An 18316-nucleotide genomic window follows, 5' to 3' on the forward strand; every position below is an offset into this window, starting at 1 on the left:
AAATCACCACAGTTTTTACTGGTCACTTTTGTTCTGAAGACAGAAATAAAGGGTAGTAGCGGGTCTGTGGTTTTTGTACATCCACCTTCTTGGTTCTTCTCTTTGTACCACTTCCACGTGCTCTCAGTAATCAGTTAAGCCTGCCTTTGCCTTTCATACAGCATCCCTTTCCAATGGAAATCCAGACATGTTGGCAGTGCTTGCTACCAGAGGAGTAAGAAGGAGTAATGATCCAAAAGAAAGTATTACAGTCTCTCAAATTGCACTGGGATATTCTCAAGTCAAACAGTAGCTCTGCATGTGTTGGTATTCACTTCTAATATTCTTCAAGAGAGCCTGTGCATTACTGAAGACTGTGCATTGCAATAGCAGCTGAAACCTAGGAAGAACTACAAAAGCGAGATGTTCTGGGCATGTGTGTTTTTTAACACTCACAACCAAAAAATCAGTGAATGATAAAGAGCAAAAATGCATTGAATTTGTTCAGATTAGATAACAGAGTTGGAGATAGGGAATATAAGTAGTTTGTGCTACATCTAGTTGACCTGAAAGATCAGATGCCTAAAAGAATATTTTACTAAGAACAGTTGTAAAGAAAACAGTAATGTGGGCAGGTAAAACCACAAATCAAATACTTTGCAGGTCCATATTTCATCATATGGCTTATACTTTCAAGTGCCATATTCTATTCCTATTGAATCTATGGCAAAATGCCCACTACTTCAAACAGAATAAGTTTTGTCCCTCTAAGTTATGAGTATGGCCAGCAATACTAATGCAGAATAGAAATAAATTGTATAGGTGAGAAGTAGTGAGTTGGTGCTGGACATTTAGTGCCTGCCCAATTCTAATCCTTTTATTTTCAAATTAACAAAACCCTTTTACTCTTAGAACATTATATCAATCATCAGTTTTTTTGGTCCACAATATTTTACAGTCCATTGGCTGGAGTGATTATTACTAATAAACTTTATTTAGTAAATAATTTTTTAATAGCTAACCCACATTTTCAAAAGCATTAGAAACATTGTTTTCAAACCAGAACTTTTTGATATTGCAGCCAGTTTTGCTCAAGAAAGACCTTTGAACCTTCTCATTTGTATTCTCTTTCTTTTTACCTCCTCCTCTGTTGCATGATATTTGCTTTATTGAAGTTCATCCATATCTATATTCTTAAACCTTATCCTGAAAGGGAATTTGATAAATCTTTGTAATTGGTTGAGAGCTCTGAGCATTATACCAGGTATCTGTGCATGGATGTGAAAATGAATAGCATATAATGTACTACTGAACTTTTTTTGCATTGAAAGAATTTTGCATCAGAACAAACAAAATTGCCAGCAGTGTATCTGTAGTATTTTAGAATCAGATAAAAATAGGATTGCTGAATTCTTTAATTAACATAGCTGAAAGTTAGCCAAATCAGCTTCGGACACAGCAGGAGACGTACAGTTTGTCCTGATTTTGTGGGGAATGAAAAAATGTAATACTTGGCACATGAACTAACTGTGCTAACTTAGAATGTTACCAAAACATATTCAACTAAATCAGATATGGTGGTTTACCAGAGATTAGCACACATACTTCAACAGAACAGAGGAGCACAATTTTAAAGTTGTGGGTTACTGAAAGAAACAAAATCTAGAGGAGGTGATTATCAGTGACATGAAAATTTTGAAGAAAACTACTTACATGTTGAAATCAGTGGTCCTTTAGCCAAACTCTGTTATTCTTACTGATAGAGATTAACATCATCCCCTATGAACAGTTCTGTTCTTTTGGGAATCCAGTCTTTTATGGCAAATGAAATCTCAAGGTGTTTCAACTGGAGTGAACATTTTCCATTGTCGAGATGTTAAAACCCACCACTTTTCAATTAGGGTTTTGATTAGATTAGAGGTATACTATTATGATAGGGATAAATTCATTATTAAACAGAAACAAACATCAACTGAGTAAACATCATTAGTGCTAAAAATCTAGACTAGATGTAGTAGCTGCCTGTGTATGATGGAACTTCAGTGCCTTCCTAAGCAGATACTTTCTTGTTGAAATTTTAGAGCAGAATTCTGTAGTTTTCAGATGTGCATCCTTAAGCAAGGAAACTCTCATGAAAAACTTATGAAAAGCCCAGTCAGAAAACCTCTGATGAAACCAGGTGCGGCTTTCGAAACAGTCCTGTTACAGAAAGGTAAAACTGATTTTTCAGTTTCACTGAGGCGGTGGGGACTGAATCCAGAGAAATTTCTTGAGGAAGGACATTGCTACCCTCCCTGCAAAGCTTTATTATTTTAAATTGCAGTTCAAATTCCTGCTGGTAAGGTGAGGGGGATATTCATTAAATTAGTTAATGTGGCAGCTGCTCTCCCTATTCACTTTTCTGTAGACAGCCCAGCTCAACTTGGGTAACACTGGCCCCTGTATGAGAGAGCTGTGTGCAGACAGCTACCAAATTTACTTTTAGTGGCATTTTCTGTCTTTAGACTGTGTTGGGTTTTTTTTGGTTTTTTTTTTTTTTTTTTTTTTTTCTTTAAGAATTTTATTATGGAGACTGCCTCATCCCCAGATATAACATTTCATGGTTTTGGAAGAAACAGCTACCTGCAGAACTTGTCTAAATTGCCACATCCCTTGGTGTTTCTCTAGTCCAGATCACTTTGTTTCCTAGAAAATACAGCTCATCCTCTCAGAGGACTGAGTTTCCCTTGCATGGATGATTTGCCTGTTAAAAAACTTGCCTTCAGAAACCACAGTATACCATGAGCACCCTTAGGCAACAGTTCCCAAAACAGGGGTTCTGTCCAAAATTAAGTTATAGTCCTGGGACTGTGAGTCAGTCTGAAGGGGAACTTGCAATGAGGAGTTACTCAGAAGCCAATTGGACTGCACCTTACTCCTTTACCAGCTTCCATCTTTCAGGTGTTTGTGAGATGTATTCTATAGTCACAGTGGGTGAGGATTATAATAGCTCATCCATCTTACAGACAAGACACCAAGACAGGAGGCACAAAGACAAGAAAAGCCCTGCAGATTAGATGGTGAGGCAGAAATCTTGCTTTTCCTCAAGTCAGGGCCACTGATCACTTTGCAGCACACTCCAAAGAGCTGTGACCTCTTTAGGTGAGACACGATTTTTGGGCATCGTTCTTCAAAGATCCTCAGATGTCTTTTCTAGACCAAACCCATATTCCTTTGGTGGGGGAGGTAGGATGACTCAGTCACTCCACAGGCTCTCTGTCACTTCTCCCTGATACATACTCTCAAGAAAAGCAGAATGCATCTATGCTTGTTGGTAAACAAAGGGATATGTGGGAGCATTTGTCCCCTTAGAGACTTAGAGACATTGCATGGGTAGATGAAGCAGATCTGAAAACAAAGACCTAATTCCAGTGCTCTTGCAAAAACATCTGGCCAGCACTGTCTCTTAAAAAAACAGACTGGAGGAATGTAAACATATGTTTGGCTCACAAAGGAGTCGTTACATAAATGTTAATTATGAAGAGGATTTCCCATGAGTACAAGGGCTTTTGACAGAACTTTGATTCCATGCAGGACATAAATCTCAGGAGTCACATGCTCTGCCTTAGAGCTGTGCTGACACTTCTCTGAGTACTAAGAAGCAGCAAGGGCATTTGCTGTAGCACAGAAACAGAACAAGCTTTGATGATTGTAAGTGAAGTTTGCACAGCATCATGTTGAAACAACTCTATGTAATTAAACAGTTCCACTGATCATGTGGAACATGTGAATATCTACCTATGATCCCAAAATGGTAAGGCAGCTTCCCTTAGGTTACTTAAAGAAGATATCTGGGCATTATCATATCATTTGACATAGCAAAGGCTATGGAGCTGTTACATTTTTGCTGTTATGGGACTGAGATTCTTCTCTTTGCTTACAACATTTTGATCTGTTACGATATGACTTTCATGCCATTTCTCTCCACAGTCAGGAGGTATCCAAGTTAAACTGACCTTTCCAAAGGGATGCTGAGATTCTCACATGCCTAACATGACTCCAGGCTCCCACAAAGATCACAAGAGCAGGGAACAACCTTCGGCTTTCTTTGCTGTGAATAGTGCCATTTAGCAAGGGGAGTGACTCACCATATCCAAAGTGAAGCCTGCCTTCAAAACATTAGGGTCAAGGTACCAGAGGACCAGTTTAACAATCACCCTGTTTGCATTGCTTAAACAGACAGTGAGCCTCCTCTTCTTCTTCCACTATGGCCATCCCTTCCTCCTGCACCACCCTTGTTCTTGCAGCACTTGTGCTGCTGGGTGATGAATCTGACCAGGGAACTTACCTGACTGAAAAATATGGCTGATGTTTATCTGGTCTTTTTTGCAATGTTACATTTTCAGTTGGATAAGAATTCCCTGTTCCAGTTTGTGATGTGGCTCCAAAGTCTGTCAGCAGAGGAAAGGCAATGAGAGGTGGGAATGTTCAGGTGAGAGTGGGAGCTCAGGGATATGAAAACCATGGGTCTTTGGTGTCCACTGGCTGAATATTGAACCATGCTTTGGGACTGATACCTTCTGTCTGCCTTGATTGTGGTGCTGCATATGGTGCTCTATAAATACTATCTTTTGAAATTATAGCAAGCCTATTTTAAAAGAGAAACACAGTTACTGAATTTCCACTACTATTTATCTGCCAGCCCTCCTTCCTTCCCAGTGGCTGAACATCTCATTTATGTATTTCACAAATGCAGAACAGAATACTCCACTGCTTTTTTTCTCTATTCTTAAATGAAATTATGAGAATTCATCCTTTCAAAATGGCTAAGGAAGGCAGCAGGACTTCTGCTCAGAAAGAAAGAGAGTGATCTAGATTTAAGGCTTTAGGAAGTTTCAAATAGTGAGAAAGACTTTAAGCATTTAAAAGACAGGATTCCTAAGCATGCTTTTCATTGATTTTTTTTTATGTATCAGAATTTCTCACCATATCCAAGGGGTTGCATAGGAGTTTTATACTGGCATTGGAGAGAGTTTGTAGTCAAAACAAAGTGTAGATGAACACTTTGACTTAGTTATTAATGCTGAAAATAACATATTTTTTCCAAGCAGTACAATATGATTTACAATTCTGAAGAGAACACAATTCAAAGCATATTTATTCGCAGTAAAAATCTGCATCTGAAAGAGGAAATAATGGTTTGTTCATAACATTGGCTCTGAAATATACTCAGCAGTGTCAGAGGGCCAGATTTTCCAAGAAGATGATTCTGTGAGTGCCATTGGCACCCAAAGAGCAGGTGATATATTATGTACCCTTGATCTATGGCTTCTAGCTACATTACCTGTTCTCCTAGTGACGTAATAACAAGGAGTCAAGCTCTCAGCTGTATTTAATATTGACTCACAAGCCTTTGTCACAGGCGAGCATGATTTCCTGATGTCTTTGACACCCAGGAAAGCAGGATGAGTGAGACACCCATAAATCTCAAAGTCCTGTTCTAGACATAACAGAGCGAAGGAGAGAATATTATGACAACGTAGCATTTACATGGTCAAAGTACTGCAGTTGTAATAGCATCACAAATACCCTCATAAAGCTTCGGAGTAAACACTATTATCTCCATAAAGAAGCTTGCTAAAGGTGCTATGCCCTGGAATTTATTTTAAGTACGTTTAAACTTTTCAGTTTTCCTCTAGAAACTAGTAAGCCATTGAGAAGCAAACTTGTAGCAGATGTAAGAATAGATACAGGGTCTTGCTGGGATTCAAGCCCATACCACCTCACAACCATCATAATTTCCTGTCTGAGAGGTAGCTGGAAGCTGTGTAAAAAGCTGAAGTTTAAGTCGTATCTGCACAATGCACCATTTCTCTGGAATTTGTCTCCTGCAAACTGTCCTTCATTTGGTGTTTCCCTGAAAAGAAGTAATCCTTGTTTCCACTTCTGATGGTAAACCACAAGTTAAAACAAGCAGGGTTTTCCTTGAATGCCATCCAGCTATTATTATACAACATGTTATCAGATCAAAGCAAACATGACCTTAGCCCTTGGACAGTACATCATAGTGCCATACCTTTCACATGGAAAGGAGGAGGAGGAGGAAGGGGGAGGAGAATACATACCCTGCTTTGCTCTCCAGATGTGACTGCATGTACATAAAACCATAATTATGGAAGTGGCTAAGCTCTTTGCCTTTCATACTGATGGGTTGTCTCCCCTCCTCAGTCTGTTTCTGGGTGCTGTAAATATTGCTTTCCATGTAGCATGAAAGCAACTGATTCACAGCCTTGCAGTCTAATGACTCAAAAATGTGAGGACAGATATAAGCCATACCCATTTCTGAAGTCACTTGCTCAGCAAATCAGTACAGGTCGATGCAGCCTTTATACCTTAGCAATAGTCCTGGCTGCACCTGAGGGATCATCTTGTGACAGGTGCCCTTCCCTCAGCCTGTCCCTTTCTGTGCCTTGCGAGACACAGACAGACCAGGGTTCAAACTTGCCACCTGTAGGAAGCCTTTGCCGAGAACAGAGGATAGTTTGCCAAGCTGATAGCTCTGTTGTTAACATTTATAATTCTTTGCATTTTACATTAAAGCCCAGCTTCTGGAATTTGGTGGTTATGTGAGAAATTCAACTTTTATTTCTTTGGCAGGTTTCTAGTGTTCAGGTTTTTCAAAGAAAGGACTTCTGAATTCAGGGCTCAGAAGTTAGGAGGAAGGGGAACCCCTGTCCATAATTGCTACCTATAGGAAATGGTGATATTTTTAAGCAAATTTCATGGTAATGAACTATGAGTCATGTTGTGTTAAGATATGGGCTGCTGATAGTCCTATTTTAATGTCTTTTGCATAGTAGTCCCACAGACTCTTTCACATCTGGTCATAGACCCAGTGCACAGTTTGTGTTGGTTAATAGTAGTACAACAGGTTCCCTGATACCTGCTTACATCTCAAAAATCATGTCAGGTAGGCACTGCTTGCAGCTCCACAATTAGTTATTTTCCTTCCAAGTAAAGGAAGAGCTTTAGGCCAATGTGAATGGCACATCTCACAGGTAATGGCTTTCCCCCAGTTTTCTCAATGCAGTGTTCTCATCAGCATTAAAAGTGAGCTCAGTACACAGCGCTCTTCTTCTTAAAATGATTCCTTTTGCAAGGCTTCAGCTCAGCATCACTTGGGCTCTAAAGGTGATCCCTTTTTCACATGCTATTCACACTTTTCGTTATAGCATTTTGAGCAATTACAGATACGTTACAGACTAATTTATCCCTCACAATCCCCCTCAGAGCCATGCAAATTTATTTTATTATGCTTCCTTTACTGACAATGAAAGCAAGACATGGAGATTAAAGGCAATATTCTCTCCTTTGTTTTTGTTCTTGGAAAAGAGCCAAATTTATTAAATTCTAACTGAAAGTGGGGGTGGAAAGTCAAGATGTGGGGACTGGTCTGGGACAAACTCCTCCAATTCCTTGAAGCCTTTTAAAAGCAGTTCTGCCACAACCTTTGGAGATCAGGTCTCTGGGAGGTCCTGGAGATGACAAACAGAGGTAAGAGGGAGCTTTGTGATGATATAAATTTTCCATCAGTCTGAGTTAAAGGTTGCAGTTTGTCACTGCAGAGACAGAGAGTTTATAAGGAGCCTGCATTTACAGGAACAGTGAGAAGGCTGTGAGAAGTGACAGGGCATCAAGTTCACTGAGCTGAAGTGGACCTTGAGAGGAGGGGCTGCTGTTAAGGTATTAGGAACAAACACCATGAAAAGCAGGATGGTGGAAGGGTTGCTGTGATACCAGTGAACCCTCCCTGCTCTTGCTGCAGCTGAATTGTTCCTGGCTTGCAGAGGGAAAGGCCAATCCATTAGGAAAGAGAAAATTGCACTGATTAAATCAAGCAGAATTTGGAATGAATTTGCAAAGACTCTAACTCCCAGTGAATAAGATATGCTCTCCAAGTATGGTGGGGGCCAGAACAGGACCTCTAACTTATAGCCTAGTGGGAATGTCAGAGCAATAGAGAGGTATTGTCCCCACCCACTTAGGACAATGCATTCCTTGTGGGATCTGGATAGGATTCCCCAAGAGAATTATGAATTCCTTGTTAGATGAAGAACTCCTTTACTTAAAAAAACAACTGAAAAAGTGTCTAACTGGTACATGGCAGAAAGTCTGTGTTCTTGCATTTAAATTTATACCACAAATTAGTCTTCGTCTATCCAGCTGACTGCCTCAGTAAGGGCTCTAAATTCTGGAAAAGGAAGTAGATGCCTCTATACATTATCTATTTAAGACCCAGTTGACCTATCACTGTCATTCCAGAAGAGCAGAGAGAAACACATGGTTCCTCTAAACTCTGTAATTCTGTACATTTTTTTGGGATTTAGAAAACGGAGTGATAGATGTCTCCTAAATGTCAATGACAGACAGATAGGTGTTCCTTCCTTAACCTACCATTTTCTTTCAAAGCACTGCTCTCTGTTTACTGTCTCTTCTTGTTTCTTGTGTTCAGACTTGAGAAATAAAACCTGCTGGCATATACAGAACAGACAGCCCTGATCCCAGCCATGATCTCTAACTTCTCAGCACTCCCAGAACTGTAATGGTAGCAGTGTCAAGCTGTGTTGAAAACAGATGCAAAGAGAGTCCATTCATCATTCACATAGCTCTGTGCCTCCACTCTGTATATCCAGGAGAGCCATTAGCCCAAATGTTCTGTCCTGAGAATGATATTTCTTCCTCTTTTCTTCACTCTATTTTGCCTGGTATCCAATCTTTCAGTTTGTATTCTGATCTGATGTCTCTGATCACTGTAGACAAAAACTGGAAAAATCCCAGTCAGGCAGTGCATTTTTCACAGTAAGCGTGGTGAGGCACTGGAACAGGTTCTCCAGAGAGGTTATGGAAGTGTATGGAAGTGTGTGAAGTGTTCAAGGCCAGGTTGGACAGGGCTTTTAGCAACCTGGTCTAGTGGCAGATGTCCCTGCCCACGGCAGGGGGTTTGGCCTAGAGGTTCTTCAAAGATCCCTTCCAACACAAACCATTTTATTATTCTATGGTTCTATTACAGAAATATGTTCATAGAGCAGCTATCATAAATTTGATAAGGCTTGTAAGTCTGTATTCCCTGTTTTTGCTCCCATTGAATTTCTTCCTGCAGCTGCACTTTTCCCCTCATCTTTTTATTTACCTTTGTCTCAGCTGAGGCTCCACCAGTGTTGGACCTCCTCACCTACCTCCTTCTGGCCTTGGCCAAGCCAGTCAGTTGTGTTAACAGGATTGAGCTTCACTGAGCCCCAGATTTGTGAGGTTTCTTTTCATTTGTCCTTCTGCTCCTGGACAGAACAGCACTGCTGTTCTAGCAGCTCACCAGAGTGCTAGAAGTTTTCTCTTTGTCCCTCCGCAGTTCCTTACTTTTAATTTTTTAACTGTGTGTTACCATGTCTTTCTTTCTTTTCAGACACTGCTTCCTCCAGTCCTTTGACTTCTCCTTTTCTCTGCCTTCTCTCTTTTTTCATCCCTTCTTAGTTTCTGAGGGAGTGCTTTGATGGTGTTTCAGAGTTGGACTAATCCTGTCCCGAAGACACAGGGACAAAAAGGCCAAACAGTGGCCAAAACATTAAATGAAGAGCCATCTCCTGTTGTTTGTTTCACACCTGACCTCTCCTAACTTCACCTCATGGCCCATGCTCTTGCAGTCAACAGGACAGTGGCCTAAAGAGTTTGTCTGTTTGGTGTCACACAGAATCTGTAGGCAGGCTTTGGGGAGCTGTCAGGCCTTGTGGGATTTAGGCTGGATAGTCAGTGTAGAACAGTTCCCTTGCTGACAGCACACAAATATGAAGCTTTTGAGGAATGCAGGAAGGGGATAAAGACAATGTTCAAATAAAAATCAGAGGTGTGGATGACACAAAGATATTTTCTTTGTCTCTGCACTCCATTCACAGCTTTATTCTCCACTTCTCTCCCCACCAAGGCCATAGTGTCTGTCCAGTGCAGTGGGATGCTTCTGCTGACACAGATGGAACAGTGATGATGTAGTGATAGTGGAATTTCCAATTCCTTACACAACTCCGCATGTAAATATGCAGAGATGCTTTCTATGCATATCTAAATGCACAGCTCTTACACAAACTCTCTTCACATCCCTTATACATGCATATATGTCCTCTTGTTGTGAGTCAGGCTTTCAGATAGAACATTCTCGCTGCCTTGTGCTTGCTGTTCATGTTGCATTGGTCATCCCAGCGGATTTGTGGCTGCTGTGCATCACTGGAATAGGGCAGCCAACATGCACTGTGGAGGGAACCTGAGCAGCCGAGAGGAAGAGAATTTGCTTTTACAGAATCATAGAGTCAGTAAGGTGGGAAAAATCAATGCGTCCACCCATTAACCCAGAACTGCCAAGCCCAACACTAAACCACATCCACAAGTGCCACATCTACATGTCTTTTTAACCCTTTAGATTAAAAAAAAATTCCTAATATCCAATCTAAAATGTCCCTTCCCTGGGACGACTTGAGGCCATTTCATCTTGTTACTTGCTACCTGGGAGAAGGGACTTGTCCCTACCTCACTACAACCTCCTTTCAGTTGTAGAGAGTGATAAGGTTTCCTTTATGGTATTTTTTACATGCAGTGCTCCATGTGAAACAGCTATGTAGCTGCAATGGGTGAGTCTTATGCCATTTACAGAGCTGTTTAACCAAAAGCCTGCCAACTTGAAACACTTAATTCTGGCTGCAATTAAATTTGATATCTACCTGCAGTCACTGTTGGAATCCTATGGCTTTTCCAGTGACTGCTAATGACTGATGAGGTGCCCAAGACGAGCTATTCCCTGGATCATACAACCCACACACTGCAATTGATCTTGTTAACATGGATTTTGGTGAGTGCAGTTGAATATGCTGCCTTGAGATCTCCAAAATGCTTTTTTCAGTAGATGCTAATCTGGAGCTACCAAAAAACCCATAGGTACAGGAAAGGCATATTAAGTTCTGCAAATCATACATTGGGATCCAAGTACAAAAGAAACTAAACAAGAGCTGCAGCCAGGCCTTTGAAAGTAAAACAGTGTGAAACATTTGCTTCTGTTAAAAATACTCCAACTGCTTTTTTTTGTGTGTCAGTCTTCCTGCAAAATCATTTGCCTCTATGGCTTTTTTCCCCCAACTCTGGGCACAAAATACACACTCTGGATGGCTGCCAAAATGGTGAGGCAGCTTCTCTTAGGTCGCTTAAAAAAGACATCTGAGCATTATCAGTTGGATTTTGTCATGCAGTGAGGAGAATATAAGATTTTTCTGCTTTCCCAGTGGTACAGCCTCTTGCAATACTTCAAGCAGACTGTGTTTTCATAGCTTGTTTTCAGAAGGGGCTGGATTATGAGCTAGCCAGAAAACTAAAGCCAAGCTGGTTATCTCATACAGCTTGCAACATTGCTGAGAAGCCAGTCCCCTTGCGGCTAAGATTTTCCAAAGATACAGATTACTTGAATGCACTAACATCTCTAATATCTGAGTGGCCTCCACAAAATATCTCAGAAAGTCTGTTTTTGGAAAAACTGTGCTCCTCTTCTGTGAAATTGAACCTTTCTCAGTTGTCACAAAGTAAATGGGCAGTAACAAAAATCATAGGCACTTAAAAATCTTGTCTAAGTAATTCTCTGACCTTATAGTTATTATGCATGTTTTAAAAGACCCTGCAAATTTGTTTGAATTATTAGAATCTATGAGCATTAATCCTGAAGCCTCATCAGACCTGTCTTATTTAGATGTGGATTTAAGCAAGCAAATAAGAACCTCTTTAATATGGAAATTGGGAGCACTTCAGCAGAATTATCAGTGCTGACTTTAGCTTATTTCCTGAGGTAAACATAAGTAGTATCTTCCATTAACTTTCTAGTTCCTCAATAAAACATTCTAGAGAATTAGATTCTTCTTTCTTGCCAGTTTGAACAGGAAACATTTAAAGCTGGTGAATAGTAAGTATTTGCCATATGCAAATTTGCTCATTTGCTGCCCCTTACTTCTTGTTAAGGGAAAGGGTCATTTATTCTGCTTAAAGCTTTCCTTCAGAGCTATTCAAATTAACAAGATGCTAAGTGTTTTACTGAGGAGGGTCTATAATTTCCTCAGCTGGTACAGCTGGAAAATCGACATTTATTTATTCTCTGCTCAGAAATTACTGGTACAGAGACATACATTTGCTATGTAAAAGACATTGTTAGTTTCTCAGCATGTATCATGATTCTGGGTCACAGTTAAGAAGGTTAATGAAATATTTAAAGTGAATTTTTGCATAGCATTTCTTTCCGTACTGCAAAGGATAAACCACAAAGCTAAGAGCATGTTTATGTAAGGTATTTAATCAGGTGTTTTCATCCTATAGAATATATAGAGGCTATTATCAAGATGTTTTTACACCACTTGAATGAGATTAAGCTCTTTATAAATACTCTTTTAAAGGCAAATTTGAAATTTGCTTCTAAGGTTGCTGATGTAGTAATGACCAGCAGAGCTGACGTCTCTCTGAGTTTGCTTTGATTTGTACTGTTTTGGGGGTCAAACTGGCTGTAGTTGCTTTTGGGCTTGATATTTTTAGCGGAAATGCACCTGTGTCACCCCTGTCAGTCCAAAATTCAGTAGAGCTCAAGGGCTCTGAACATGTTGTGCATAGAAAAGGCAGTATTTTTGACTAGGTCCCCTGGTCCAAGATATCCAGACCAAGGCATTGTGAAATGTTGACTTTTGTCTTCCTTGCAGAACTCCTTGAGCAATGGAATTTCTTGAATGTCATCAAAAGAAGTCAGACCCAGATGTGGACTATTCTTGTTCCTGCTTGATATGCCAGGAGTGAAGCTAGCTTTCTGTAGTTTCCCATGCTGCAGTGAGAGAAGGATTAAAAACTAAGGTATCTGAACACTGAAATCACACACAAATAAAACACTGGATATATTCAAAAGGGCTCTTTGCAAATAAACAAAAAAAGTCACCACTTTGAAACAGCCAGGCTTGAAAAGAAAATGCCAAGATCAAATAACAGCTGTACCCACTGGAGCTGGAACCAAAACAATCTGGTCCACTTCATTTTCTAGTTCACAAACAAGAATTTTGGTTGATAAAAATGCTCTTAAGCATTTTTAGCTGTGTGGTAGATACAAGATTGCTCCAAAGTGGCTTTACAGGGAGCAGGCTGTACTGGTGGAGCATGGCAAGGATTTGACTTTTTTCTAGGCAGTGAGTTTGGTGCCTGCTGATCAGGGTATGGAAGCATAGAATCATAAAATGGGTGGTAAGGGACCTTTGAAGATCACCTCATTCCAACCTCCCTGCCACGAGCAGGGACATCTTCCTGCCCTTCCTTCCTTCCTTCCTTCCTTTCTTTCAGCTTCCAGCCCCATCCAGCCTGCGTTTGAAAGTTTCTAGGGAAAAGGAATCTACTACTTCTCTGTGCCAGTGTCTCACCACTCTCACAGTAAATTATTTCTTCCTAATATCTAATCTAAATGTGCCCTACTTCAGAAACTCCACATCTTCTTGTGCTGCACTACACGCCCTTGTCAAAAGTCTCTCTCAAGCTGTCTCCTAAGCCCCCTTTTACTGGAAGGCTGTAATAAAGTATTTTTGAAGTCTTGTCTTCTCCAAGCTGAAAAACCTCTTGTCTCAGCCTTTCCTCACAGGAGATGTACTCCAGCCCTCTGATACCTTTTGTGGCCCTTCCCTTGACCTGCTCCAACAAGTCCATGCCTTTCCTCCACTGATGACTCCAGGGCTGGACTCAGTTCTCCAGGTGTGGTCTTCGCAGAGTGGAGTATAGATATGAGAACCATCACTATAAACCAAACACAGTCTGAAAAAAACCTTGGGAGTCTAGATATCTGTTTTATTTCTATTCTTCATTTAGAGTCAGAAGCTGCCATCTTCAGTGACCTCATCATTAGCAGGATGAGAATGATATGGGACAAGTTTCTCACCCTGTTTCTGCTGTGGTAAAGCTGAAGTAGTTCTGACTGTTTGGATGTTTTGCCATGGGTGAGCATTTTTGGGCATTTAACAGTTTATTTAGTTCCTTCGGCAGAATCACTGTTGTCAACAGCAGCCAACATGGCCTCAGCTGTTTGGTTATTAGGTAAAGAAGATAAGATTGCAGTTTTGGGGGAATTTAATACACACACAGCGCCACTGATCTCACAGTGGTGCAGTGTAGAAAGATAAACTATCATGGTTATAACAGTACAGGAACCTGGCATCTGAGACAGAGATAGTTTTACTTGTGTATTTTTAAAGGCATCACTATCTATTTGTTTGGGAATTTCTTTGATTGTTTTAATCTTTTTAAAATCTGGAAATCAGCTTTCTCCTTTCTTGCAGCAGAGAATTTTTCAGCAGTTTCAGCAAAATAAATATACAGCATGAGATCTTGAACAGACATGGTTTTCTTGAGGATATTGTCAGAAATTGGAGTTATTGTGTAGCAACAACAGAAATAAATGAAAATTCTACCTTAAATGGTGGACAAAATGCTTTAAAAATGGGTTAAGACCCATTTTTTGTTTGCTTCATGTAAGACTTACACAAGTTCTCCAATTTGTTTTCCAGGATAAATGTAAACCAGACAAACTCTTTTTAAACTTTCTGCAGTTACCATGAAGAAACGGCATCAGGCTTAAAAACCTCTTCCTAGATTATCACCTGAGAAACATCTTGCTAAAACCAAAATTTTGCCCACCAGATTTGAGAATTGTGGTATAATTTGCAATTGCAAATAACATAGCCATGCTAGTTTGGGCTCTCAATATTTTTAGCATTATAACTGGATATGCACAACAAGTCAGTGTGTGCCTCAGCAAAACTGGATGACAGGAATCCACCAGCTTAAAAGGAGTATTGCATTACACATAACAGGGAGAAACCTGTTCGTTGTAAATGGTTTCATTTGTATCTCACAGCAAATTAGGTTCCTTCAAAAATCTCCTCAAGGGAGTGTGGCATCATGAAGCCTTTCATCAGGGGCCCCAGACTGGGCTCTGCTTCCAACTTCTTCAGAAGAACAGAACAAACATCCTCCTTCCACTGAGCCGGATGTTTTCCGAAGGTAGAACAAGGTATCCTCTGTACCTCAAAGGGAGGAAGGATCACATAACACCAGGCATAAATGTGAAGTTACCAGTTTTCACAGGCTTTTTTATTATTATTACTTTTTTAAACCAGGAAGCTTTCCCACATCCCAGTTAGAGCTATGAAGTTCTATGGGTTTCCTCTGCTTTGGATGTACTGACATTCAAATCCCAGACTCTCAAACACAGTCATTACGTGCTGGGCACCTTAGCAGAGAGAGAGGGGCTGGTAGATCATTTCACTCTCATAACAGCCCTATAACAAGTACAGAAATTGTGTGTATGTGGAAAATTATTTATCAGGAGGCATTTGATGTATTTTTAGTCTCTCCTTTAAAGCAATTCAGTGGCTGGAAAGCAAGGGAGCAGAGATCAAGTTCCTGGCACACTGCCAGTAACTTCTCTGTAGACTTCAGCTTTGGAACCAGCCACACATGAACTTTTTTCAGAGTTGTCAGCAATTCAGATCAAAATTGAAGCATCTTTCTTATGACACTATGAGCAGCAGTTCCTGCCGTTTTCTTCCTTTAACTCAATATCTTGTTGTTAATCCTGTGTCAGGCATTTAAACAGGCTGTCCAGGAAAGTGGTGTAATATCTGTCCCTGGAAGTATTCAAAAGGCATGTGGATGTGGCACCTGGGGACAACATTTCATGGTGAACATGGTGGTAGTGGGTTAATGGTTGGACACTACAATTTTAGAGGTCTTTTCCAACCTAGACAATTCCATGATTCTAATCAACTGAACAAAAGTTTGCATGAACTTTGTCCTATATTTCCAGAGTCCTATCTCCAGAGTGAAACACCTTGGTATTCTTGTTGTAGAGTTCACCAGGAACGTGGAACAAACCAGAGCAAGGGTCTTTTTCTCTAGGAAACTTCCTAAGTTTAAATAGCTCACATTCTTCTGGACTTCTCTGTTCTTTCTTTAATGGATTTGCATGTTTTGCCTGTGTATGCAAAATACTTAGGTGTTGTTTAAAGCATTCTGGAATTTTTTTTTTATTCATGCCCAAGAGAGGAAAGGGCATGATCAGCTCAAAGGATTAAGAAAGATATATTTATAAATATTTTAAGATTTTTATTAAATTATTTAATTTATTAAATTATTATTTAAATTATTTAGTTTTTATTTTAATAAAAAGAAGTTACTGACCTCCTAGGGATTCAGTTCTAGGCTGCAGGTTGTAATGATTTCAAGACTGGCCATTGGCACACTGAAGAACGTTTCACACTTGTATTCCCATTGACCTACATGTGAATGTCTGTCACAAACCTCAGACCACATGGTGTTTTCTATAGATTTGTGCACATTTCCAAGATAATGGACTAAAAAATGAATAGTGTGGAGATGACCTACCCTTTTATGTGTGGGGGATTTGTCTCAAGGGCAGAAGGAAGTAATTTTATTATCTTAATAATGAAAGTTGTTTTCTCTTTTACATCTGTCAGCCTGTAAACTCAGATTTTTAAGATGTCAATCTCATAAGCTCATATTTACAGAATAACGAGTCTTTTTAGACTTTGTAGAAACAAGGACTGCATAAGCAGCAGCAATGGAAGCTTTAACATCTCTTCCATCACACTGACACTTTAGTAAAGCCTTTGACACCATTTCCCACAGCATTCTCCTGGAGAAATGGCTTGGATAGGTGCAGTGGAGGTTAAAAACTGTCTGGATGGCCCAGAGAGTGATGGGGAATGGAGTTACATGCAGTTGGCAGCCAGTCAACAGTGGTGTTCCCCAGGACTCAGTGTTGGGGCCAGTCCTTTTTGGCATCTTTATTGATGATCTAGATAGACATGGGGTTTGAGTGTACCCTCAGTCAGTTTGCAGACACCAAGTTAGGTGATAGTGTTGATCTGCTGGAGGGCAGGAAAGCTCTGCAGAGGGATCTGGACAGGCTGGATCAATGGGCCAAGGCCAATTGTATGAGGTTCAATAAAACAAAGTGCTCAGTCCTGCTCTTGGGTCACAACAACCCCAGGCAGTGCTACTGGCTTGGGGAAGAATGGCTGGAAAGCTGCCCAGCGGAAAAGGACCTGAGGCTGTTTGTCAGCAGCAGCTGACCCTGAACCAGAGTGTACCCGGGTGGCCAAGCAAGCTGATGACATCCTGGCCTGTATCAGCAACAGTGTGGCCAGCAGGACCAGGGCAGTGATTGTCCTCCTCTACTCAACACTGGTGAGGCTGAATGAAAAGGACAGAACAGACCAAGAAGCACTGATAAAGAACAGACCCTTGGCTCAGCCAGCTTCAGAAGATAATCACAAGCTTTCTGGAAGCCAATTTAAGTGCCATGCCAGAACACAGTCTAATTTTGCTGTTAAGCCCTTTGCCAGGAAATAAACTATTTCATTCATAATGTTATTGCATTAAGCAGAAATGACTAAGGCTGAGATTCTGAGATCCAGTTCATGTTGAATGTCACCTCACTTGACAGGCAGATCTTAAGTAACAAAAAAGGCACTCAAAAAGCAAGCTTTTTATTCAGTTATATTTTTAGCTAGGCCCTCCTGCTTATCTCTAGATATCTTGTTTCTTATCAGAATGAGTTAAAGCTTCACGGAGCACAAGGTGAAGGAAAGCCAAGCTGCTGTGGTGCATGACTTTATATACTGAGTTGAATCAAATGGGTAAGAAATTGGTGATGCTGGACAGGAAATAAGATCCTCTTCTCTTCACAAATCAATGCCTAAGTGTGGTAGTAAGCAGAATCTATTGAAAAAATACAAAATACAAATGTATTCACAAATAATTTAAAGAGTTTGTTTTACTCTGACTTCTACAATTGGAATTATTCGCAAGTAGTTGGATGGCAACCAGAATGTTTTTCGCAAGAAGGCCATTTCATTGTTCTGCTTAAAAAATTTCCGTCATTCAATTAGGGATCTGAAACAATGTCTTGGACAAAAATGACATGTTCGCTGCAAAGCAAACAAAACCCAAAACAAGCTCAGTGGTTTTTTTCCATTAAAATTGCTGTCTTTCTCCAACTGGCTATCCCAGCTTAAATCCTAATGGAAGCGAGGGTCAGCAGTTTCTGTCTCTGTCAACTCAAATGAAAATACAGCTGCAGAGAGCAAAGCTGATCTGGCCCAGGTAGCCTGTAGTGAAGAATAGATCCCTTTTGCAGTGAAGATGAAGCCTTAAGGAATCAACCACACAGTATGAGTAATGGATAAGTAAAGTATGCAAAGAAATGATTCACAAATAAGCCATAGACTGAGAGTTA

At 40.3% G+C, this 18316-nt stretch overlaps 2 long non-coding RNA genes across 8 annotated transcripts in view; one reads left to right on the forward strand and one right to left on the reverse strand.

The window, feature by feature from the left end:
* Positions 1 to 5598, reverse strand: LOC135294443 (uncharacterized). Of its 2 annotated transcripts, none has more exons than XR_010356545.1 (3): positions 5303 to 5598; positions 4307 to 4409; positions 1 to 389 (listed from the first exon to the last, which is right to left on the reverse strand). It is a non-coding gene; the product is annotated as an uncharacterized LOC135294443 (long non-coding RNA). The 2 variants fall into 2 exon arrangements; XR_010356544.1 differs by lacking the exon at positions 1 to 389 and adding an exon at positions 916 to 1185 and having other exon boundaries at positions 5303 to 5597.
* LOC135294444 (uncharacterized) overlaps positions 2982 to 18316 on the forward strand; it is a 27527-nt gene continuing 12192 nt past the window's right edge. The window contains exons 1-5 of one of the 6 annotated variants that reach the window (XR_010356546.1): positions 2982 to 3120; positions 3553 to 3669; positions 4365 to 4450; positions 13867 to 13994; positions 14912 to 15405. This is a non-coding gene — a long non-coding RNA (uncharacterized LOC135294444). Of the gene's footprint in view, positions 3121 to 3552; positions 3670 to 3948; positions 4138 to 4364; positions 4451 to 10756; positions 11086 to 13866; positions 13995 to 14561; positions 14859 to 14911; positions 15406 to 18316 lie in introns of those variants that run through there. The other 5 variants (XR_010356549.1, XR_010356547.1, XR_010356548.1 and 2 more) reach the window with 5 other exon arrangements.

Source organism: Passer domesticus, chromosome 2 (assembly GCF_036417665.1).
Source record: "Passer domesticus isolate bPasDom1 chromosome 2, bPasDom1.hap1, whole genome shotgun sequence".
NCBI lineage: Eukaryota > Metazoa > Chordata > Aves > Passeriformes > Passeridae > Passer > Passer domesticus.